The sequence below is a fragment of the Phalangium opilio genome, unplaced genomic scaffold (genome assembly GCF_054372755.1).
Source record: "Phalangium opilio isolate 3A_F unplaced genomic scaffold, DU_Popi_V2 ptg000045l_1, whole genome shotgun sequence".
Taxonomy (NCBI): Eukaryota; Metazoa; Arthropoda; class Arachnida; order Opiliones; family Phalangiidae; genus Phalangium; species Phalangium opilio.
Window position 1 is genome coordinate 7144365 of NW_028324168.1, and position 26766 is coordinate 7171130.

The following is a 26766-nucleotide window of genomic DNA, read 5'->3' on the forward strand; positions in this document are numbered from 1 at the left end:
CTATCATACTCTTCATAAGTAAGGGTATAAACAATACCATTGTTATTTGCAGATACACCAACACGCAGGAGGGAGGCCTACTATGATATCTCGTTTCTATATTCAGTAAGTAATCCAACTCGACTAAGAAAGGAATTCACAATAGAGCTATCTCAGAAGCCTTCGTAAGTTCGTGGGACGTCACCCATGCTATTTGCCCATAGAACCAACGCGGTACCAAACATGGCCGCCCAATGCCAAAGCTAAGCCTGTGACGTTTTCCCTAGGCACTGACGTCATAAATGACAGAGAAGAATATTTTAAACGTAGATGGCGCCAGAGTCTCTTAAAATTGGGCTCGAATGGAAAATACTTATACTTATGGAGATTACTATAGGGTTATGTGGTAGTTTAGACAAGATTTTAGCCTCCATTTAAATTGTTAAAAGCCAGTTTTTCTTAGACTCTTGTGTGTGGCCTAGTGTATGGATCATTCAGGGAGGGAATCGAGACTCTAAGCAAGCGGGGAATGGAATTTAATAATAAATAACCAGATTTTGTTCTTAGACAGAATGAGAAGAGAACTATAACAAAATAAGCCGAAATAAAAAAGAAACGAAAATCAAATTGGAGAGTTTCACGGCCTCTATCTGGGTCACTCAAGGTTGATTCCGATGAAGTTGATGCCGGGCCCGTCAAGATAAAAGAAATATATATTGCAAAAGTAAAATAAAAATTCATTCTTAAAACGTGGTAGCAGCAAAATTGCGCCACTTCTTTTATATGGGGAGGAGACTTTAAAAACGTTTTAGGGCTAGACTGGACATACACCGGTTTTAGAGGTGTTTTATGGTTGTCTGATTTCCTCATTTAATTCTTTCTTTCTTTAAACTAATTTAAATACATTAAATATAATATTCTAATGCCCTTTTTACCCCATTTATGTGTTGGTTCCAGTGGGTGCAATAAATTATATTAGCCCAAAACCGTTTCGTATTTAATAAAAATAATATTAACAACCCCTAAATTTTATTAAGCTTTCAGACCAAAAAAAAAGCTAATTTTATGCCCAAAATAAATATTTATTTAAAAATTTAAATTCTTATTAGGGTTCTTGAACTCTTGATTTCGCAAATAAATTCAAATATATACGCGTGAACAAAATATTTTTCTCAAAAAGCAAACCATGCTATTGCTAAATCGGGATGTAATAAAAGAAAGAATAAAAGTTTAAAAGTAATTCGGGTTAAGTAAAAATCGCAATCTCAAAAGATGAAAATGTTTGAAAACCCAGATATGGCAAGAAATACATAAATAAAAGGAGTACAATGTTCATACTCAATTGGCGTGAATACAGTTTATGTTCACTCTCATATATTTCAATACGCAAGCGCGAAGAAAAGTTAGATAAAAAGTAAATCAGGTGTTTTATATATATATAAAAAAGAGATTAACTCAAAAGTTATCAAAACACTGACTAAAGGACTTAAATGAACCCCTAGTTCAAACCGCTTTATCTAGAAGGTTAAAATTTTTCAGGGGCGTTCCTCATAAGTAGTAGGTGGGCTCTACAAAATATTTTTTAAATCCGCCACCATCTTGGAAAATAACGGAGATAAATGTGAAAAACCTTTATGGAATAACATCCATTCTTTTCAACCAAGTGATTTCCTAATACATAGTTTCCACTATGGGGTTTTTATTTCTTCGTTCCCCCAGTGTTGCCAGGTCGTTTGTGAGTCGAGAGATAGCGGAGAGAAAGGCTAACAGTTCAGTTTGAATCAGTACTCAACCAACTAGACCCACAGAGGGCTTTACAGTAACAACACTGCATCGAAGTTAATATACTTTTGTTGAACATCATATAGACAAACGTGAGATAGCTATTCTTTATTTTAAAACTAAAAATAGACTATAATTCAATATCTTTCGTAAGCAAGTTGAAACAACGTGTGTGATGAAATTGACATATCTGAGCAATGAGATAATTCTAATAAAGGGTAAGTATTTTTTTTAATAATCTGATTAGATTGATTTATACCGTTCTAGCGAAAAAAACCACATCGAAGTATATAGCTTTATTGGCAACTGTTTCAAAATCTCATAAAATGGATTAAAACTTATCCTAAATTGTTAAATTAAATTTATATATATGGAGAAAGCAAAGTTTATTAGAATAACAAAGTTCAAAAAAGTATAAAAGATAGCTAAGGGCTTAAAATTTCAAGATAGAATAACGAAAAATGGAAAAGGGGCTTAGTTTTATCAATATTGCAGATAATTGCTCAAGAGAATAATATTTTTAGAACACAAATAGGCCTAGATTATTTTAAATTATTTGAATACCACCATTGCTAACAACTTGAAATATATTTTTAGCTCGGCAAGTTTTTTCAGTGGAGTTTTCTGTAGTAGTTGTTGTATTGGCTGACGTTAACTGACATTGATTGACAACTGAAACTCGGAGTTTACGCAGCCCTGACATAAATTAATTACGTAATAGTGTAAAAATAATTTTTTGTAAAAAAATTGAGTAAAAATTTCATTTCCGTCAATCAAATATCAAATTTAATTTTGAATTAAACCCGAATGATATCCGTCTACTAAAACCCTTAAAACCCACACAAACTCAAATAAATCAGGATCAAATCGCAGTGGGTTCTGTGGTCTATTTTAAGTCTGACTAAACAAGTTATCATTTGAGTATTTTAGGGATGCCATAGAACCTTTTCATAGAAAATCATTTTGAAATTATGAAAAAGGTATTTTATTTTAGACTTTTTAATATTTTCAACTCCTATAGCTAAGAAAACTATTTTACTCCTTGGTTTAAGTGGAGTATTGGCACTGCGTGTTATCTTCGTGTGTATATTTAAAGGACCAAGGCGATGAAGCTGCCAGTACTACACAATCTTGCATAAAATTAAAAGAAACACGTGAATCGTAACGGCACGTGTTGTAACAAAATTCCTGGTCTAATAAAAGACCTCTTTCGGAAACCGTATCAAATTTGTTCGATACCGTTATAGAAGCTAAATCTTTCTTCATGGTTTTATATGAAAATTGTTTTCCACGCCGAGTTGTTACCGAACTCAAAGGTAAGACGGGTCTTACGTTTAATATCCATTGGAAAGCTACACACCCCGTATTATTCTACACTGTCATTTGTAACTCGTAAAAATCTTCAATCAGTCGCTATAAATAATATGGGATAAAGTGTCTAGTCAGATCGGTTCTTTGACCAACTTTCGTGGAAATTTTCCATTCTAACCCCCTGCCCCCCATCTGTGTGACTTCCCTTTAATATAGGTCTAAAGAAAACACTGGGAAAGCCACGGATATGACGTCACATAAAAACAATTTGAAAGTGAAAGATGGAATGCTTTTAAGAAATACTTTTGAAAATTCTAAAGGTTATGTAACTATCGGAAAACTTAAATATTTTAATGTACTTTTTGATTTTTGGTGAAGTACAAGTTTGAGTTGATACTAAGAACCATGAACTATGAACCCATTTTAGCCATTAGTGTAGAGTAAAATTTTTGGCAATAATCATATAGATAAAGAGAATATTGGCTGGCGCCCTTAGGTTTAAAGCTTTAGTGAGCTTCTTATCATAGCTTAAGTGCATTGTCACCAACAGAAAGTCACGTGCAAAGATTATTCCAGAAAATCGTTGTGTTTTGGAATGAAATCACTAAAAAAAATTTCGAGGTTTTATAGTTAAAATCAAAATGGCTGTCAAAATTGAATTACACTGATATTACTTTTTCAAAACAAGTTTAGTGCAATTTTCAAAAAGCTTTGATTTAAATTGACTAGTTCATTAAGTATGTTAATTAATTTTGGAGAGTTAATTGTTTTTGCTTCCAACATTTTCGATTGTCGTTCAACGACTTTAAAGTATTATTTTTCCAAAATTTCTGGCATTATCTTAAAACTATTCCAATTTTAAATCTCAGAATATAACGGCTTATCTAATATGCCTAAGCTACTTAATAAATATCATTCAATTCTCGGAATCATAATAATAACAATATAACTGTTAGTGTGTGTAAAAACATTTTTCATTGCACAATAAACAACACTTTCAATTCAATTCAATAACTGTTAGTTATGACGTAAATCGGTAGAAATAAGGTCAATTGGCATATAAACCCATAATATTATCAAGAGAAAATATACACCAAAGCAAAACACATTAATACTCTAAATATAACACACGGTTCACAAAAACACACACCCCCTTTCCTAATTAGATAATTAACCAATGAAATCACGGGATCGCAATAATAATGGTGGCATTTAAGGATAAGAGTCGATAACGTTCGATTTCGTCAGCAAACCAAACTAAATCAATTCGACCTTGTACAAGGTTTTTTAACGTAACTTATTCCTTAAATTGATTATAACCAACCATGCTAGACTGCTTTCTTTGAACAACGTTGTGTATCAATCCGCGCCTCAATATTATAGCGTTTGACAATAGTTTTAGTAAATATTAACATCAAATTTGATCCCGTAACCAAGTGGCCGTTGAAAAAAAAATTAATCTATACACAAAAAGTGAGCGATCAAGGTTAAATTGATAGTCGATTTAAAAAAATATGGGATACTTCATCTAAATACTTCAAAATTCTATAAGTTGTAATAGTTTTCAACCGTAACTATCCGACGCCTTTGATGAATAATCGGTAAATGGACGATTACGTATAGTTCTTCTCCAATCAGTTTAGAACAAAAGAAAAGGGAAAACCCATACAACAAGGCGCCACCAAAGACTGAAGTACACCTAACCTAAGTGCCTTTTTGCCTTCGAGATCGTAATCAATCACGGCTAAAGGCATAACTACTTGAGTATCGTTTTTTTTTTGTAGAGTCATTGGACGATTTCGATTACAATAAGAGTCATTTTTTATCATGGAAAAACTCTTTCCTTTTTCCCCTATTATAAATTATTCAATTTTTAAACGACCTCCGATTTTAGGGGTCAATGGGTATTAGATACACGGTTACAAGTTCAAGACCAAATCTTTTAGCAATGCATCGACGTATATATTATAATCTTCTGGCAATTTATCAATATTTAGTTGATGTTTTAGGTACAGGGTGTTTCTGATAAGTCTACATGCATAAATTAAGGGTGATGTTCTTTGGGAAGTCAATTTTGAGTCGAAAGTGTAACTTCTATCTTCATTTTGTTTGCCCTAAGAGACACTGTTTTCGAGTTAAGATTGCATCCAGAGTATTTTACGGATGACCCCTTAAATTTAAATAAGAAACTGATTAAGACAATGATTAATTAATAATTTAATTAAGGGGTCATCCCTAAAACACTCTGAAAAATCATAACTCGAAAACAGTATCCATTAGGCCAAACAAAATGGAGATAGAAGTTAAAATTTCGACTCAAAATTTTCCAAGAGCACTTTTAAAAACAAGTAAATAAATTTCTGAAATAAAAAAGGGATGTTTTTCTACTTTTTCAACTTAAATTAATTAAAGGAAGTTAAAAAACAATATTTTTCCTTCAAAAACACATTTGAAGAGAAAAAGAAAAAAAGTTTCAAGGTCTGACGCAATTAAGGTACTTGACGTCACGTAACTATATTAGATAAAGAATATGTCACTTTTTAATGAATGAGATGAATCCATAAATTACTTTTTTTACCGCGAAATTATCTCAAAATTAATGTAAGAAAAGACTTTTATTGTCGTACGCGAGCCAAGGATATTCCAGAACATTCACGTTCTAAACCGCATGCAAGATTGTCTTTCTTGATTAAGCTTACTATTATAATTTTCGGTCAGTAGAAATTCGGACAGTATTGAAAAGTAAATAAATACATACATAAATAAATAATCGGACTAGTGATTTTCAACAATAAGTCCAGATACGCTTTCTTTTTCTTGAAGAATATGAACAATAATAATAAGAAACTTATGTATTTACATATTTCCAGATGGTTACATTCCAATGAATCCACTTTCATTAGATAACCATGCATAACCCGATGTGAATTAATTTTTAAATTCCCCATTGCGGTATAGTAACCATTCCGATGTATGCGTTACATATAGACAGATAGACAGATCTAACGCGCAGGCTCCAAGTTAACAAAAGTGGGAGGAGTCTAGTGTTTAACCACCTTGTTATGTTTTCTTAATGTTGCTGGGTATGTGGACAACAAAGCCGAGACGCTTCAAACAAGATTATGGTGGACTGGTAACTTGTAAGCCTTGTCAAATGTCTTTGGTTCGACATAACCCTATGTAGTCTATGGGTGCATAAAGATTTCAAGTAAAATCTATGTATTCCTTTTATATCTAAACACATTTTAAATTCTAATGTTTATAATTATTAAATATGCCCTTTGGAATAAAAATAAAATAAGAAAAAACATTTAGAATTAAATTTTCCTTTAAATGTTTGGTTAAAGTCCGCGTGATGCCAATGACTACTGTATATAAATACAGGTATATAAAAAAACATCCTAATGATAAATTGCGATGAAGTGAAGTCACGTTGTCTTTTGTCTTAAAACGAACAATGAGCATCATCCCAAAAAGAAAAAGAAAAAATTTAAAGTCATTTCCGTCCGTTGTCTAGCTAAATTGTTCGCGGTCTGACCGTGAATAGGATGAAACCCTACCTTATTACCTTTTTCATAAGCCTATATCCTCTATACCCAGAATTCTCTTAATTCAACCATTTACTTCGAATATGAACAAATTCTAAAATAACAAAATAAATACCATTTTCACATTGACAATCTCAATTCTTATTTTTTTCCCCTTTTATAACATTATTTAAAATTGCTCATCTTTTGATTTATGGATGCAGTTATTTATCTTTTTTCCTTAGAAAATAATTCTGTCGCTTGGAATCTCCCGGCCTTTATGTTATTCTTAAAAAGTAATTTTATAAAATAACTCTAGGGTCTGGTCCAAGAAAAATTGGTTATTATATTTCTTATTTATATAATTTTGGCGCGAAATTCTTGAATTTATCATCGTGTTTTTTATCTTATATCAAAATAATAAAAAATTTTTACCCCATTGTTAAATGTTATTCAACTATAGAATTAATTTTTTTCCAAGGTCATTCTAAGTAATAATTATGAAATATTTTATTCATTTTTAAGTTTAATATCTGAAAGAAATTTAATGGCACTAATTAGTTTTGTGTTCGTTAAAAATTCGCCCGGATTTTATATAATAAAGTTGCTTATGAGATGGCGACGCCAAGGGTAGGCAACTGCGTTTTGTAGGGCCCATTAACTAAGTTAGGGGGCCCTGAAAGTAAGGGCTTATAAAGACAACTAATTGGGCCCCTTACAAGACATCATTATACATAGTAAATTTCAACCTTGGAGGATTTATACAATTTACACCAGGAGGCGAGACTACTTGGTTTTAAAGTACTGCGCACTTTGTCTGCGCCTAGATGGCTTCCTGGTGTAAATGGTATCAATACTCCTAGCCTAGTATTGACCAAGGTACTGAGGTCAGATTCGTCAGAAAACTCTACATAGGAATTTATATGATTACGAGAAACGGTAAAAGTACTTGAAACAAAAATTATTCGCTGTCCAATGGTACCAAGTAAAAGTCCAGAATACATAACCAGAGTTAAAAATGATAATTTTTTAGAAAAAAAAAGTTCAAATTCAAAGATCTGGAAAACCCTACATTTTTTTAATTTTAAAACTTTATAACATATAATATTAAATATTATAAAATTAAAGTGTAAAATATCTAGCCTAGATTTTTTTTGGGCAAAGAAGGCGTTAGGTCGCCGGGGATTTAAGAAAGTTAAATTATACGTTTATGATGGATTGATCTTTTTTTATTTTTTTTCTTTAAAACTACGTAGGGTACGATTAAATAAAATAAGGTTCTTTCTTAGAAAAAAGATATAATATAGGTTGATATAAAGATTATAAGCTTATATACAATCTGAACTGAATTATAATATCACATCAGTAAGCTCCAATTTTTCTTTCTTTCTTTTTCGGGGAAAACCCGGTGACTTTATCTTAATCGCTTATACTGTTAATTTCTAACTGCAACTTTCTGTTATCAAAGTAAAAAAAAAACAGTTAATTATTTTAAATCGGTAGTTGGCGAGATAAACTAATCGTTTTTAAAAGCGAGTTATTCCAGGATTTGGTGATTATTGAAAGATAGAGTTATTCATAAATGTCAGGGTATTTGACATACCTGTCCATGTTACAGGTTAAACTATACGCAGGGTGTTACAAAAGGGGAGGGGTATTTATGGGAAATTAATTTTGGTGAAAAAAAAATTAAAAAAAAAACCAAGATAAATATATATTTTTTAAATAATCATGTCTTTAAACTGAAACATTTTAATATCTGCTACTTCAGTCATTCCATTTTTCTCTTTTATCTTTTACTTTTTCTAGTCTTGTACCACCACTAAGACATATTTTTATAAATTTAAGTAAGAGAGTATCTGTAAAACACTCTAAAATACTACTTGTTTACGATATGGCTCTTAGGCTACTCAAAATATCACAGAACTTACATACATTTTCGACTCAAAATAATTATTACATTTTCGACTCAAAATAATTATTTCCCAAAGAACAATTGCACTCATGTACTTGAGTCAAATTAACAAACCTTCATAGAACACCTTGAATAAATTTCAAACTAAAGAACTTCATTATAAGCTTCCAAAACCCTATTAATCGATTAAAGATAAAGAAAAGCAAAAGCGTGGGATTGGTTATAACGAAACCTATTTCATGCTTAAACTTAACTGAAAAACGTCGTAACGTTCTATAGATAAAGAACAATAGAGATAAATGACTTTGACTGTTAATTCAAGCCCGGTGCCCCGGAGGTGTTGTCAACGGGTTTGGCTTGTCATAATATTTTATAAGAGAGTTATGACTCGGCCGGATATTAAATGAGAACACGATTGCAGCTCGTGGTTTTGTTTTTTACTTTTAAAGGTACTCAAAGGGTTAAGCCTGATTTTCTAGTCGGGATAACTGATAATTCCGTATCAATAACGATTAAATATGTTTTTCTCGTCGAATATTGGACAAACTCCAAAAATAGATTGAGTTCTTATTGATTAAAATGTTCCCGGATGTCGACGTTGACAATTTATATTATTTAACTAAAAGTGAGTTATTTAAATCATAAGTTTATAAGATATGTTCCATAAGTATGTCACTACCTATACTTCGTAATGCTAGTGGCTTAATGAGAGCTAGTTCAAGAACGACGTGAGAATTGACTACACTCGGTTTTGCAGTCCATCCTCCTCTTTAGTCTGTACTAAGCCTTTGACAGCGCCTCACCAGGCGTCGCTTTACGAGAATCTATGACGTTTCGCCTACGTCACTTCATGACAAACTCTCATTAACGAGTGACACACTTATGGAACATATCTTATAAACTTATGTTTAAATTCAATTAAAATTAAATTAAACGTATTGGGCCTAAAAATGATAATTTTAAAATATTGCACCAAAAATGCGTACAAATCAGGAATGGTGTTGACATAAATAGGGTGTTTCTGATAAGTATGCCATAAATTAAGGGGTTGAGGGTCACAGAACATTTGTTAAGTTTGAACACTTAGTACTTCAAGGCAAAATCCCATATGTAACAAGCAGGTACACGTTTAATAAAATTCATAATAATTCCATATACATCTAAATTCCGCCGCCAATGTCTCGTTCGCATCAAGGACAGCCGCTTGGCAAAAGTAAACAAGTTAATAAAACAAAAAAACAATTATACACTTAAAGACCTATAAAGTAGCCATAAGCCTAGAGACCCAAACACGTGAGACTGTTGAAAATGACATGTAATTTAGGGTTACATAAAGTTATATTTAAAAAAAAAATAAAAGAAAAAGTGTATTGTCAAGTTAAGAAGCAAGGTCTAGGATAAAATATATTTTTGGAAATACTTCCTTATAACATTTTATCGATACTGATGGACAGCGAGCACGTGTCTAGGAACCATAATAAAAAGTCACGTTTTTAAAACACGCGTTTTATAAAATATATATATAATAATTTTGATTATTAATTTATATGCAATTGCAACTATTCCTTTGAACAGTTTTCTACTTTAATATATTCTTTTGGCGTACAAATCCCTACGTATACAGGGTGTTTCTGAAGATAGAAGTTTCATTTTTGACTCAAAGAACATAAAACCCATAATTTATGGAATGCAGACTGATCAAAAACACCCTGTACTACATAAGAAAGGTGTATTTTTTTGTGGAAAGTGGTCCTATAAACGGAGACGTATAATTAGAAGCCATTAGGTATTTCCCCTTTTTACCCCAAGTTCTGTCTTTTTACTTATACCCTTTAGTTAAATTTTAAAATTTTACAGAAACTTATACATTTTTATGGCTTAAGAAATTATACAGGGTGTTTCTGAAAAGTCCATCACAAATTAAGGGGCGTGTTTATGGGACCAAACTGAGCGGAAAGTACCAAAGAACATGGGGTGTACAACATTTTGTTACGGAGATATGGCCTTCCAAACATTCGCCCCTAAAACAAGGAAATATCCAAAAATGAGGAGTAACACTTAAGACCGACTAACCAGCTTGTTTAAAATTACTAGACAATTTCAATAGCCTTTAATCGAACAATTGATTTCTACCTTTACTAATCAGAAGCGTATAAATGAGTAGAAGTATGCCTACGGTGGTAATGTAAAATTAAACGTGTGGTGTAGTATTGTGGGTGACAATTTAATTGGGCCATATTTCCTAGAGCCCAGGTTAAACGGTGTGGCTTACTTGTAGTTCTTACGGGACGATTTACCAGAACTACTCGAAGACGTACCCTTAGGTTTAATAAACAGAATGTGGTTCATGCACGATGGTGCACCACCACATTTCAGCATCGCGGTCCGAAAACTTGTCAATAACATTTTCTTTGTGCATTAATCATGGCGTTTTATCTATGACACATGAAATACTTACTGAACGAAACAAATTAAAGTTTGTTCTTTTGTTTGGGACCACCTTTGTGGGCCATTAACGCCGAAACGTGGCTCTGCATTGTAATTGTTCTCTGGGCGAGTTTACTCTGTTGGAAACAAACAACACGCCCCTTAATTGGAGATGGGTTTTTCAAATACATTCGAGATGTCCTTTTAGGTTTTCTCAAGGTCATACCTAACGTACAAGAGTGTTGTCCGTGATGATGAAGATTTGCGTAGCTTTTTACGGTTTGAGATAACAGGAACAAGCCAGGGATCTTCCAACATGTCCAAGTATCATTCGAAAGACTGCCTCGTTTTTGTAATGCCGCCCGTGGACATTTGGACTAATTCCTGAAAATAACGTTGTTTACGCTGTGCTAATAAAAGTCCCTTCAATCAGAACCATTTTACTTGGTGCTGGGAAGATCTTGAAACATCATGTCACTTGGGATTAATTTTACATTACCACCGTAGGCATACTTCTACTCATTTATACGCTTCTGATTAGTAAAGGTAGAAATCAATTGTTCGATTAAAGGCTATTGAAATTGTCTAGTAATTTTAAACAAGCTGGTTAGTCGGTCTTAAGTGTTACTCCTCATTTTTGGATATTTCCTTGTTTTAGGGGCGAATGTTTGGAAGGCCATATCTCCGTAACAAAATGTTGTACACCCCATGTTCTTTGGTACTTTCCGCTCAGTTTGGTCCCATAAACACGCCCCTTAATTTGTGATGGACTTTTCAGAAACACCCTGTATAGTCTGACGCAACAAGTAGCCGGGTCGAACCCTTCCCGGGTTTATCGTAAATAAAGGATGGCAGTGAATTAAGGTATAAGGAAAGATTCTTTTCCAAGTTTTTGAAGGTTTTCAAAGCAATAAACTAACTCAGTAACTCTTTAACTTTTGACACAATCCCAATTGTACATATTGACTTCAAGGACAGAAGTCATGGTACTACCTTATTTTGAAAGAAGTGTTTATTTTTAATCTTTAGGGTATCACGTTGAAATTTAATACGGGCAAAATTATTTTATCCGATTGGAAAGGTTTATAAAAATCAATCGAAACCTTTTGACTTATCTCTTATCAGATAGTAAAAATCGGTCTAATCCAACCTGGGGAACCTGGGGCTTCTTTAAAAATGATACCTGCAAGTTCTAGCTGAAGCCGCGACTTTTGAAATATCGCAAAAAAATGCAATCCTTCGTAATAATAAAAATCCCAGATTCAAGCGTATTCATTCCCCCCCCCCCAATGTCCAACCCTCTTTTTACCCATGGCAAGAGGAAGCCAAATAGTAATTGTACGCTGTACCTTGACATTACCCGCAAGCTAGGCGAGGGTGTGTAAGGGACAGGTGCAAAGCGTGCAAAGGTTATTTCAAATATACTTATAAATATAGCAACGTCTTTCATCCGAATGAAGACTTCAAAAACATCACGAGATAATAACACTAGCAGGGGAAAAATGCACTATAAAATTTGTATAACGGAATGGAGGTGGTCATAACAAGACGAGTTCGCATTTGCATACAGCGTGAAAGCATAAAAATCAGTATAAATAAATATCTAGTGCGATCAAGACCCAACCAACGTCACTTCGCAGGTGGCCTAAAAATCTCATCCCAATCCAAATGAATCCAATGGTGGCTTTTTGATTTTTTTACAGTTTTATATCAGAGAGTTACTTCAGCCAAACAAGCTTAAACCGCAATCTTTTTTATAGGCGGGCCATTGAGTGAGATTCGGTCTATTGTTCAACAGTCCGGGCCTCTTATTAAGTACTACCTATTTTAGCGCTTTCTTCTTCTTTTTTGCTTCTCTCATTCAAAAATCCCTCTCTCTCATCGAAATAAAGAAAAAAAAAATTTCCCAAGCCTTCTCACCTGGGATATCCCGCCCAGGTTGGGATTGGGAAGTAATTCATCCCCCTCCACCCCTCTTTTTGCCCTCGGTTCAGTTCTTTTCATTTTCATCTTTTTCTAAAAGATTCAAGATGGAGCTATTAGAGTAAAAAATCACGGCGAAATGTCTAAGTCTCCGTCTGGGCCCCGTGATAACTTTCATTTGAATCTCTCTGACTTATCTTTAAATTGTGATTTTGATAACGAGTAATTAAAATATCTGTAGTCATATTAAACGTGAAAAGAATATAATAACAAAAGGAATCTTTCGACAACACCAGGGATAGATTTAATTTTAGAAGTAGGAATGGAGAACAGAATAATCTGGCCGAACGTCAAAGTCCCGGACCCCCTTCCACGGGACGGAGGGGGTATAAAATGAAGAAGCGGGGGGTCATAGCGACAGAGGTAAAAAGGAATTACGTATTTTTCGCCGTCTCCGTCAGCAACGTCATCAAAACGTACTTTACGTGAGCCAATAAGATAATTTAAACTTTTCGTTACGTGTTGGAGGGAGGGGCTCTATACTGGGTGTCTATGAGTCGAACTGAAGTAAATACTAACCGCCGTTCTCCATTCCTACTTCTAAAATTAAATCTATCCCTGACAACACAATAAAATTTTCCAGTCCAGCATTTTTTGGTCCGTATTGTTTGAAATCATATCTTTAAGGGTCTTTGTTGTCCACTTACGACGTCTTAAGTCGTCGTATTTTAATAACTTAACTTTTAATATTATTGAGTATCATTTAAGAGATCACGATTTCGCTATAACATTTTATTCAAGAACTTTCTCGATATTCGATTTTATTTCTCTTCTTTCATATTAATTCTAGTATGGCGTGTCCACTTCAATCTATTACAAACGAACACAAACTTGAAATGAAAAAGATTATAGCTTTTGGAATCACACCTGGGCTGTATAGGAAGAAAGAAAAGAAACGTTCAAAAACCTGGCAAAAGTCCTTCAAAATATCGCGTTTTAAAATAATAATTTAAAGGGAATATGAAACACGCCACGCGTGACGTGTATGACTGAGTCTTGTTTTGATTCGGACGCAATTAAATATAGTAAACTGTTTAATGCTAATTTGCTTCGCATTATGGTAAAATGTCATATAAATTACATTTTCGAGTCAAGATCGGTAACGAAAGCTAATGTACTTGGGTTGGAAAAAACTCTATATACTTCTATATACTGGGCCTTTGCGACCTACAGTATCACTCAATTCATACACTTCAGTGTCCCTTTAAAACAGGTTAAGACAATGGAGAGCCCGGGATCAAGAATTCACTTTCGATAATAAGCTGAGAGACGGGCAGTTTAGAATATCTTTCATTTTTTTTTTTTTTTTTTGTCTTCTGAACTGTAATTATATTACGGCGACTCGAGTCGGTATTGAAGAAAAGAAATGCGGTTACTGGTTTGCCTTAAGGTATATTTTTGGTCTCGTGTTTTTATATCATATACATAGTTTCAGACCTAGGAGAATTGATACCATTTACACTGCAGGAGTCCAGGCTATACTTGGTAAGTCTGCACATCTGCCAAGTACCCTGGCCTCCTGGTGTAAACGGTATCAATCCTCCTAGGCTAGTCTGAAAACGATGTATAAGATGTTCTCTAAGGACTAAAATAAGCGAGCTTAAGTAAAAACGAGGAGGGTATACGTAAGACTGAAGTAATTTAGAAATAATGGCTATCATTAACTTTACCGTAAGGCAAAAAAAAACGCGCGTTATTATGTCCTGCAACCTAAAAATATATATGCATTTGAATTATTATTTTATTTTATTTATTATAATTTTGGGGAATGGAATGATCGGAATCTTGTTTCTCGTTACTATAAAGTAAAATAGTTCTACCTAAGAAAAAAATATCTTAGCTTGAACCTTAATTGTTTTGCTCGAAAAGTAGTAAGTGTCGTCAAAGAATAGACATTATATGCTACGGATTGTTATGGTCCAAATCAAACATGACAGGTAAATTACACTATGGTAAAGTTATAAATCACTGAAAAAAATGAACATTCAATATTTTTTAGGTTTCTTTAACAAATGTCAAACTAATTTTGCGCCACCTTGATAAGATTCCATTTTTCGTTTTGCCCTCTTTAGGGCTGGAAAACTATTGTACTGTCTCGTTGTGGCTGGGCGCCTTTATCCCAACCCTTTCTTCCCAATTTTTGGTGTCGAACTGACGCATTATGTTATAAACAAAGTTCCCCATACTTCAGATATTCCGCGAATTTTCCACACAAGCCGGAACCACCTTATAATAAATTTAATAACACTAATTCTAACGACTAGAGTCGGCGCAAAACTGTAGTATGACCGGGCACATCGTGTTATCTATCCCATAATATTTTTTATTCACATCGTAACAGCAAAAGTATAATGTTAGATATCTTCTAGCGCTCTGAATGAATGAACTGCATTTCCAATCTACAACTTCCTCTTTGGTACATTACGTCGTCGTAATAAACACGTAAAAATACGCGGCCACTCGAATTAGGACCTGTCAAAATGCTCGAAACAGTATTTTTATCCTCTATCGGTATTTTATTAAAATTTGTAGTTGCGAGATACGAAAAAAGGGTAAATAATATAAATTAAAAAAAAAACAGTGAAAATAATGTCGACGATGGGCTAGCCTACTTAGTCACGCTTGATTGGCGAAGTAAGCAATGGATTCATATGGAGGTTAGAACTGACATATCCGAGCAATTCACCGCTCTGTTTCCAACAGCATTCCGACGACACATCACGCACCAAAAATAAACTTTAAAACTAGAGACGTACTCTTACGCGGCACCACCTCTAACCATCAAACATTAAGTTTTTACACACACAAAACTAAAGCCAATAATTAGAAGTAATAAATAAAATACCAATTTAAAATATTTTGGCAAAAGATTGAGCTTGTGAGAAAAATCTAAGATGGCTGCGTTCTAAGAGCTCTTACGGGTTATTGGTCTAAACCTTGATTATTTATTGATCTCATCAGGGATAGATTTAATTTTAGAAGTAGGAATGGAGAACGGTTAGTATTTACTTCATAGCCCAGTATAGAAGCCCTCCCTACAACACGTTACGAAAATTTTAAATTATCTTATTGGCTCACTTAAACTACGTTTTGACGACGTTGCTGACGGGGACGGCGAAAAATACGTAATTTCTTTTTTAACCTCTGTCGCTATGACCCGCCTCTTCTTTCATACCCGCCCCCCCCCGTCCCGTGGCAGTGTGTCCGGGACTTTGACGCGCGTCCAGATTACTCTGTTCTCCATTCCTACTTCTAAAATTAAATCTATCCCTGATTTCATGGCAGTCTAAATCTACTTGGGATTTTGATATACATCAATTTATGAGCTTCTAAACGAAATTAATCTGTTTTGTTTAAAGGCGTGGTGTTTTTGGCGCTTCGCTCAACCGAGCTGTAACGAAAACTGCATGGAGCTTCTAACGCGTTCATAACCATCTAAATTACATCGCAATAGCACTTAGTGTAATTTTCGCAAGAGGAACTAATACTATCTACCATATTTACTGCCAATTCTCTATCTGAAAAATCTTAAACACCGTGGAATCTAGGTAGGATTTAATTCGCGCCGAGTGATTTTGAGAGGAAATGACCTTTTATATGTTTTACTTAAGATGACGGCTTAATTTCTTGACGGAAGGAATTTCATTATTTTACTGGCAAAGAGGGGGACTTAACGCCTGGACGTCTTCCTTCGTAACAGTAACACAAATACCACATATAAATCAAATATGTACCACATTTTATTCAGATCTTACGGTCTGTAATTTTGAAAAGCTAAAGTAGCTCCAACTACCCTACCATAATAAACAAAATAATTTTTTCCATCATGTCTGTCTATAAATAGGCCTAAATTACCACCCCCAAAAATATGTTAAATTAAGAGGGATGTTCTTTGGGAAATAGATTTTGCCCTAATTTAGGGACACTATTTTCGAGTTATGATTTGATGGGTGTTTTAGGGATGACCCCTTAATTAAAATAGAAATCATTGCCTTGAAATCAGTTTCTTCATAAATTTAAGGGCTCATCCGTAAAATAATGCATCCAATCCTAACTGGAAAACAGTGTAACTTGTGGCAAACAAAATGGAGATAGAAGTTACATTTTTGACTCAAAATCGATTTCCCAAAGAACATCCAGCTTAATTTTTGGAATGTAGACTTATCAGAAACCCCTTCAAACATTAAAGACATTTTTGTAGAGTTTTATTGAAAAATCCGTTATAAAGCATCAGATATCAACAACATTGCCACATCACACCGAACCAAATCTGACGAGACTATTTTAATGATAAAACAGGTGTACGATTGCAAACATTTTTATATCAAGCGTGGTGTATTTGAAAACAAGCTCTTATATAAGGTCTAGCAACATACGTCACTTGTTTTTCGAAAAACTCGGTAAAAATATTACGTCACATTCACAAGTAAAAATAAAGCGAAAATGTCATTCTTGACAAGTGCGGGTTCAAATTTCAAAAAGGGTTTTCCACGTTAATAAAAGTCGAAACCTTTCTATAATATTATGGAACCCAACCCCCAAAAGAAGTGCAACCAAACTCTTATACGTGGAATTTCGTAGTATCATTACGTATAGGTATCTGGTTTAATTTCGCATTACTACTTTACAAGATACCGTCCGGAATTAATGAGTTGTCGAATGAAAAAAGGGTAGAGTTAAGGCCCTTTCAGACGATACAACGTTTTGACTCATTTACTTGAGTCAACTTGAGTTGGGTCGTGAGATTAACAGAAGTTGGAGAAGTTGAACGACCAAATTAAATATTGATAACAGACCAATTTTAGCTGACTTAACTTTTTGACCTATCTATCTAGTTGAGTCAAAGGTTTTACCGTCTGAATAGGCCTTTAGTGTGGGCTGATGTGGGGTTCAGAGCTGCTCAAACTGTTAATATGACGAAACTCCAACCGCGTGACTCATCTCGTACAACTTATTTCGTAGAAACTGACTAGCTACATCATTCGATTTAATCAAAACACCCTAGCTTAATTATGCTAAACCTAATAATTATTCTAATTAAGCTTATATAATTTAAAGGTGAGATGAATTAAGTCAAGTGTATACGGGATTATTACGAACTTCAAGTTGGCGGTGTTACATTCATTTGAGGAAAAATTCTGAAGTTTTATTTACATGAAGTAGAATTTTTCAGATACTGTATTTTCCTGGTTCAGAGGTCAAAGGTCTCTAAATCTTTTGGGGGTCGGCCAAAGAAAAAAGGGTTCGTGGTGGCAATCGTGTCGTGGGGCAATACCCTTTTGGGGTTTTAATCTTACAAACAATCTTCAATTCTGGGATTTACAATTCAAAACTGTCAATCCAATACTTGGGCTTTAGAATTCCAACTGACAGGTTGAGAATCGTGGGGGCAATTCCCTTTTGGGGTTTTTAAGCAAATTACTTCCAATTTTGGGTGTTACAATTTAAAATCGTATACACCGCGATTATTTTTATGTAATTTTAAAATTCATTTCACATTCCCTTGTAACATTTTAAATATTTTAATATAAGAAAAAGGTCCAATCATGACACCTATATTCACCTATAAGGTAAAATGTCGGTGAACAAAAGAGTTAATGACAAACAAATAACCTAAGTAAAAGCAAGCTAGCTTGAACCGGTTTTTATAATATTAAAATAACAATAATAAGTTCAATCGCTCAAGCCGATTTAAAATGGACCAAAGTTACATTGACCTTTCGTATGATGAAAGTAAGCAATAATAGATGAGGGTGCCACCAGAAATCGGTACCCGCCTTTATTTTGGCGGGAAAATAAAGCGGGAAAGGGAGAAGGGGGCGAGCCTAAAGACATTGTGCATGCATGGTAATGATCAGTTTTGCTTATAAAAAGAGGTCTAGGCCTTATATCGACAAAGGATAAATTCGCCAAAGTTTTAACTTATTTTGACTTTGAAATTTGTTTCAAACTCGCTTTTGTCGATCGATTATGTAATGATTACGTAATGGATTAAACTTGATTTAAACTAGGTTAAAAAGAATAAGGTATTAGGTATAATAATATTAAGATACCGGTCCATATATTTATATGTACTGAAAATGTCACAAAAGTACGCGCCTTTTTCCACTTAGATCATATGACAATAAATATATCATTAGCGTTAAGGTTTGAAAATAAATTTCACTTTTGAATTTTTATTGGCAATATATGGTAGAATTGTTACCTTTTTCTATAAAATGAATCAAACCTACTACTACCAAACGTTTCAAACTTAAGGCTAAAATTGGAAACTAATTATAAAAGAAAATAAAAACATTTAACGTTTGAAGTAAAAAACCAGGAAGGTCTTCCCCAAAGACATGTACACACGGTGAATTACAAATTTCCAATTTATCAAAATGTGAGACCCTTAGAAACCTACGCGTAATGGAATATATTATAGAATTAGAGCCAAGGCGACAACTTAAGTCTATACCAAAGCAACAAGGGAATTTTCCAAAGAATAAGTGCATAGAAAATTATTCAAGGTATTCCGGAAAAGAAGAAAATAAAAAAAACCGCAAAGAAAAAAATGTTTCAAACTATGATTTTGCGTAAACCTTAGCACTTGTGTTATGTTTTAAAATGTGTCAGCATTTTGACGACGCGGTTTTAAAGCCCTTGCCTAAAGGAATGGTGAGATTTCAAAATTCTTTAGCGTGAAAGATAATAAACACCTACGGAAAAAGGCAAGAAATACCTCGCCTTGAAATTAGATATAATTTCAGTGCCAGCTTGGTACTTGGTAGTGGTTTCAACACCGTTTTGTTTTTTGTTTATTTATACACGTGGGATCATAAACAACTTCTAGCTCGCGCTCGCGCGCGCCGCAATTGGTGACGTTGTTCCCAGATTTCCCGCGTAAATTTAGCACGAGCTCACGTGGGGGTTTGTATATACAGGGTTCTTTCAACTTATGTCTCGCGCTGGCTGCACCTTCGCCCGGTTTCATACCAATTTAAGAAACAGTGCGCCCACATTTTAGCTTATGACGAAAACAGATCATTACAGCTGAGCTTATGGGGTTTTGTTTCAAACACCCATTTAGGCAATGATTCGAAATATTCTTTAAAATTGGCTTCTTCCCAGAAATTTTACGGTTTTACAATTTTAGATGGTGGTGGGATGGGATGTAACGATTGAGGCTTTCATTGTAATATAAACAAAAATTTTCAAGGGCCTCTGAGCAGGTCAATTTCATCGTTTATTTGGTGAATTGTGATTTCCTTTTCGTTAATTGTAATTTGAACTTCAAAGTTGATTTAATCATTTGTTAATTAATAGTTATTGTTGATATATTTCATTTATAACCGGATTAACTGCCCAAAATGGTTTACTTCAATCAACAAACGTGACAATTAAAAGGTCGCAAAAACCAAATACGTCAAAACCTAATCAAAATGCAATTAATCAATTGAGAAATAATTAATAACAAAAACCACCTTGAAAAAAATGATATTAATTATTTAACAGCTTGTGCGTTAAGAACAAGAGACTAAGAGAGATTATTATCAATGATCAACAAGAAAATTGCATGTTCATTCATTAAAATCAATCGTTAATGTCCCCTAAGTAGGGCCCTTTCTTCAGTTTCTGAAAGACTAAGGTAAACAGCGAACCCCAGCTAGAAGATATCATAAACGTCAACCACCCAAAGTTCCATAAAAAAATGGAAAACGGTATCCCCGAGCCTTCTCCTTGAAGTCTGAAGATCAAAACATATAAATAACCTCGAAAATATTCAAAAAACTTCGCGATACAACATACGCCCAAATATTGCAAAAAGACGAAAAATAGCTCTTTAGGTTACAAGCCGATTACGAGTTTAACTAGATTAAACGGAAGTTATTAAATTACAATATAATTTCCATGTTGTTCTCCTTGAATTCTTTTAAATTTCTCCAGAAAAGAAAATGCGGTAAGGTCACCATTTTGTATCGATTATCTGGTCCAAAATCAGTTTATTAATTTACTGGTCCTTGGGACCAGAATATTAAGTGCAAATCTATAGGAAAACTAAGGTGGGACCAGTCCTGCGACCAGTTTATTATTTTGCACACCAGAGTCCACAAAAAAGGGGTCTAGTCGCCATAATTCCTACCTACTTCAGATTAATCACTTTCTATTTAAGATGGCTTAAGGTAAAAAAATGTAAATGTACAAAGTCGTTGTCGAATTATAAAACCAGTTTAAGGGATCCCATCACATCACATTTTTCTTTTGCATTTTTAACTTAACAACCAATTGAAGGAAAACTTGAGGTTTAGAAAAAAAAGGATTAAAATCTTTGAGACAAAAGTGAAATGACCTTCGTTCAAGGTTGACTTTTGAATTTGAAATCAAATAAAAATAGAAATCATAACAAAAGTTTGAATTGACGACGGTGGAGCTGATCAAGCAAGGGGTTAAAGAGATTTTCTTCTAATATAATACCAGGAAAACACGATTCGAAATTAAATGTTTTAGTTACTTAAAGTTGACTTTAAATGCACACAAGGATAAATCATGCAATTATAATCAATCTTTCTGGTCAAAACAATACAGGGTGTTTATGATAAGTCTACATGCCATAAATTAAGCGAGATGTTATTTGGGAAATCGATTTTGAGTCGAAAATGTTCTGTTATTCTATCTCCATTTTGTTTGCCATAAGAGACACTGTTTTTGAGTTATGATTTTCAAGAGTTTTTTAGGGATGACCCCCTAATTAAATTAGAAATCATTGGCTTTCAGTTTAATAAAATTTAAGGGGTCATCCGTAAAATACTCTGGATGCAATCTTAACTGGAAAACAGTGTCCCTTATTGCAAACAAAATGGAGATAGAAGTTACATTTTCAACTCAAAATCGATTTCCTAAAGAACATTCCCCTATCAGAAACACCCTGTATAATGCAACGAATGTAATATATGACCCAGAAAAAGTGTAATTAATTAATTTTTTTAAAACGCGAGTTGACAGTATATATTGTGTTTTTATAATTTTTATTTCACTATCTGATTGCCTTCTAGGTATTGTTATGGTATCTAATATAAAAATGGCAAAATTTCCACATAAAAACAAGTTTCTCGTGTACTTTCTAAGGTTGTAAAATGATCTTATCAACAATAAATTTCTGCGAAAACTTTACGAAGGTAAGGACTCGGTACCGAGAAGGTTTAGTTAGGTTAGATCTGGACTTAATTATTTGAGAAAACCCAGTTTCCAATTAACAATTAAGATCTTTACGCGCTGATTTGGAGCAAGAACTTGATGGTGGTGGTGAAAGTTCACACGATTGGGGTTTCAGAATTTGTGGTAGTTAATTTTAATAGAGATTAAACGGTTAATTTTTCGAAGATATTGAGAAGATTGGACCTTGGGACCACTACCCAGAACAACCCAAACCTTAAGACAACTCCTCAGAGCAACCAAAGCCTGAAGATCACTCAACAGTGCAACTCTAGCAAAGCTGCAAAGGACTTAGCAGCAAAATATCATGGGTCTTTAACTCAAGCCTCCAAAACCTCGCCTCCAACCACTGCAAGGTCAAATACTAAGCCTGACGTACACCTCCAACCACTGCAAGGTCAAATACTAAGCCTAACGTCCACTATCTAGTCAAAAATCAACCCTTCAAACGCGTATCTCCAGTTAAATCTAAGCCTTTCAACTCATTCTCAGTACTTTCAAGGGACCCAACAACTTTCCCTGAGTCAACACCTTTCAAATCCCTTAAATTCTAAGAACCGCAAAGCTTCTTCAAAACGAAACTTTCCATTATTAGTAACACACGTGGTTCAATGTATTTTCCCCCTACAAATCGGTAAAACCAAAACACGAAGAAAAGAACCTTAATCCTTGATCGACCCCCATTCAAAACTTCAAGAGAATAAAAAAAAGTGCCCTTCAAAATTTCACCCCCAAACAAGAATAACAAAAAAAAAAAAAGTTAATAGCGGGCCCCAAAAGAAATGAACCAGGGAACAAAAAAAAAAAAAAACCCTCCAGAAAGTATCTCGTAGTTAACCTGTCGCCAGAATAGTTAGCCCAATATGGAAATGTACAAGTTAAATTGAAAGCGGAATAGAAAGGGGTCAAAAGCAAAAATCACCCACATTGCGGGCCCATGGCAATGGCTTCTTCCAATATTATTATTATCCGGTGTACGCGAGCTGCCAAAAAAGAAAAGTCACGCCGGGCCGGGGTATATAAAAAAACAACTCAAAAAAAAAGAAAGAAAACTCGTCCGCCTACTAACGCCATTTAAGTAAGTTCAGGTAGCTACTACCATAGTCGTGATATAAGCTCATAAGATATATTCCATAAGTTTTGTCATTGGTAACTTAGAAACTGGAGCTTGTCATGATGTGAGTGAGGTAGGTCATAGATTCGAGGTAAAGCGAAGACGCCTGGTGCATAAGGCGCTGTCAAAGGCTTAGTAATGCAGACTAAATAGACCAATACGAATATTACCTACAGAGAAACAAACTTCCAGGGGCACGCCTACATACTGGATAATTTCCCTGTCGCCACAAGACAACACTAGAGGCAGCCCAAACTCACTGCATCGGAGAGGCTAGCCAACTCGGTCATGCCTCTAGCGGTGTCTCCTGACATGATTGAAATTATCCACAATAGAGGCTTGCCCCTGGAAGTTTGTTTCCCTGCATGTAATATTCGTATTGGTCTATAGGAGCTAGATGGAATGGTCCTTCAAAATTAACCACCGAGTGTAGAGTTGTAGACAATCAATTCTCGCTTGTCGTTCTCGAAGTTCGAACTAGCTCGAGCTCTAAGTCTCTCAGTAGCATTACGAACTTGTATAGATAGTGTCATACTTATGGAAGGAATATATCTTATGAACTTATGTACGCTTAGGTGAAAATGGGAGGGAAAAACATTCCATTGGATAAAAATAAAATAAAATATAAAAGATATAATTTTGATAGCAAATTGCAACCTGATTGCAAACTCATCGTATTTAAGGGTTTGTTTACGCGAATATTCCAAGTTTCTATTTGAAAAAAAAAAATATCCAATCAAAAATAGCTCCTTAAAGGCCGACTTCCATCGAAAAGGGTTCTTACGAACTGAAAACCGTGCATCGAGAGTAACAATGGAGCGACCGTGCCGATTTTCGAATCCCCGCTGGACAAAATTTTGAGGGGTTCTTACGAACTGAAAACCTTGATACGGGGGTTCTTACGAACTGAAGATATACAATAGATATTTTCCTTCAGAGGGTCGTAAAAATCGGGAATGAAATATTTAAGAGACTTTCTATTGTTTATCTTCAGTTCGTAAGAACCCGCATAGCAAGGTTTTCAGTTCGTAAGAACCCCTCCAAATTTTGCCCCAGTGGGGACTCGAAAATTGGCACGGTTGCTCTATTGTTAAGAATCGATGCACGGTCTTCAGTTCGTAAGAACCCTTTTCGGTGGAAGTCGGCCTTTAAGCTATTAATTCTGAAAAATATTTTGATAAAAATTTCGTGTTTTTAATAAAGTCCAATTACACTTCTACGTCGTGTTCATCAAATAACGCAGAAAGAGTTTTAAGAAAAACCAAGGTTAAACTTTGCAACTTAATGAATTTAAATTTCTATAAAATTCCAAATTTGTTTTCAAAAGATGCCCATTAGTAAATCGTATAAAATGGTGCCCAAAACATGCCTACACAATTTCTAAAAACAAAAAATCCCAAATTTTATTTATTTAAGAACTTGCAACGTAATTGCAATAAAATCATCCCAAAGAAAAAGCAAAAAATTCCTAACTTTTCTTGATTCACGAAAATGATCTAGCGCTAGGTCAATTTTAAAATATGCTAATAATAGAGATATAAATTATGTAAAACAAGCATTTCGTGCTAGATCCTTATCACCTAAAATAGAAAGAAAAAAAATAATTTCTTTTTTGGGCGCTTTTTATTTTTTGGCAGTATTAATCAAGGTATGATTATAATGGCTATTTTTCGAGATTAAATGAAACTGCGGCAGTTAATCGATTGACGTGAACCCTGCCTGTGACACCAATACGATTTCGTGGTGAAAAAATTGTCGGTTGGGTTTTTTATATGGGCCAATGAGATCTCTTTCTCTCTCTAGAGTCGACAAGTCCGGGATAAAACGGTAAAATACACAGACGGTTGAAGGAGAAAACTATTTACCTGTCTGCATAAGTTTATAAGTGATATGTTCCATAAGTATGACAATACCTATACAAGATCGTAATGCTACTGAGAGACTTACAGCTCGAGCTAGTTCAATTAGAACGACAAGCGAGAATTGATTGGTTACACTCGATGGTTAAAGTGTTAGTGACATAATTTTCGTCACCCACAAACTTAAAATGCGAAAAAAATCCTTGAAAAATCTAGTTTATTATGATATGTTTACTTTTGTATTTGGTTTCGTAGAAATTTATTAAATTGCAATCAAAGTTTTGTGTTTGGAAAAGGCCTAGTTGAGATTTTCTTTCGTTTGATGACGTAGTAAGGAGAAATTTTCATTCTAGATGTCGCTCACGTGACGCGCCTGTTAGTGTCGCCGCGCAGCGTTAAGCCTAATTTATTCAGATTCGCGCGCAGACGATAGTTCTATATTTTCTTTGCTCGCGCGCGCGCAGCATTAGTAGACTCGGGAGTCTCGGGCGCGCGCGCTTGGCACGTGACGCCTATAAGTGTCTCAGCCTAAGTGTTAAGCCTAATTTATTCAGATTCGCGCGCGCGCCGCATTAGTAAACTCGGGAGTCTCGCGCTTGGCTTTTCCGCGAGATGCCGTGAATGACGTAGCAAGGTGAAAAACCCGCCACAAATCTTCTCCGCAAATTTGCCTTTGTCCCCCAAATTTCAAGTTTTCAAAGTTTTTTTTCTGTGTTTTCCCTCATAATTAAATATTATTCAAGCATATTTTTGGAATCATAAGAGTTTAAACTCTCAAAAAAGTAAGGTTTTCTTTAGATTTGAGATAATTTTTAAATCACGTCGCTATTCCTTTAATTTTGCAGGACTACCATCTTCCTATTTAGTCTGTACTAAGCCTTTGACAGCGCCTAACCAGGCATCACAAGCTCTCATTAACCAGTGACAAACTTATAAAACATATCTTTATGAACATATGCTGTCTGGACGAAATATGAAAACCATTACAAATAACTCTCGTGCATGCTAGACATTGGCCCCAATTTTAAATCGGTTGCCATGACGACGCGATGTAAACGAGAACGAAATATAATATTTACATAAAGACCTACATATATATAGAAATAGAAAAATCATCTCGTTATATTTGTTAAATGGAGTGATCAAAATATTTTTATATCGAATGTTTATTGTTGTTTATTATTTAGTTTATTGACGCGGCAAAAAAAATTGTAGTGACGGTTTGGAATGTAAAGTGATAAAATTAAAGCTCAGGGGTCAAAATACTTAATGAGTAGGAAGTACTTATTCCCTCAAAGTGTATATTGTTTACTAATGAAACGTAACAACAAAAGATAACGGCTTCGGCCTATCCCAAAACTTAACACCACCCAAATAAAAATTACCGCTGACCAAAAAAAACTCGATCAAACCTAAGGTGTGGTGTTGAGTGGCTAGCTAGTAGTGTATATTCACTTGAAATCGAGGTTAAAACTAAAACTATTAACTTCCCGTTAATCTGTAATTTAAGGTTATTGTTAACAAAGCGCGGGGTTAATGAACTAACGAAGTTTATTGTTGGGAGTTTAAAATTTTAAATAATTTTTTTCTAAAAAATTACCAAATATTTCAATTTGACTCCCAATTATTTTAGGTATAAAAAGGTGTCAATAATTTAATTATTAACGGTGTAAGACC

The 26766-nt window shown here is 34.3% G+C and overlaps 2 long non-coding RNA genes across 3 annotated transcripts in view; one reads left to right on the top strand and one right to left on the bottom strand.

The window, feature by feature from the left end:
• The window catches only part of LOC149677190 (uncharacterized), a 271284-nt gene that overhangs the window by 227448 nt on the left and 17070 nt on the right, over positions 1-26766 (bottom strand). The window lies entirely within an intron of this gene.
• On the top strand, positions 148-2539 carry LOC149677200 (uncharacterized). Its single transcript, XR_016366661.1, has 2 exons — positions 148-1979; positions 2359-2539. It is a non-coding gene; the product is annotated as an uncharacterized LOC149677200 (long non-coding RNA).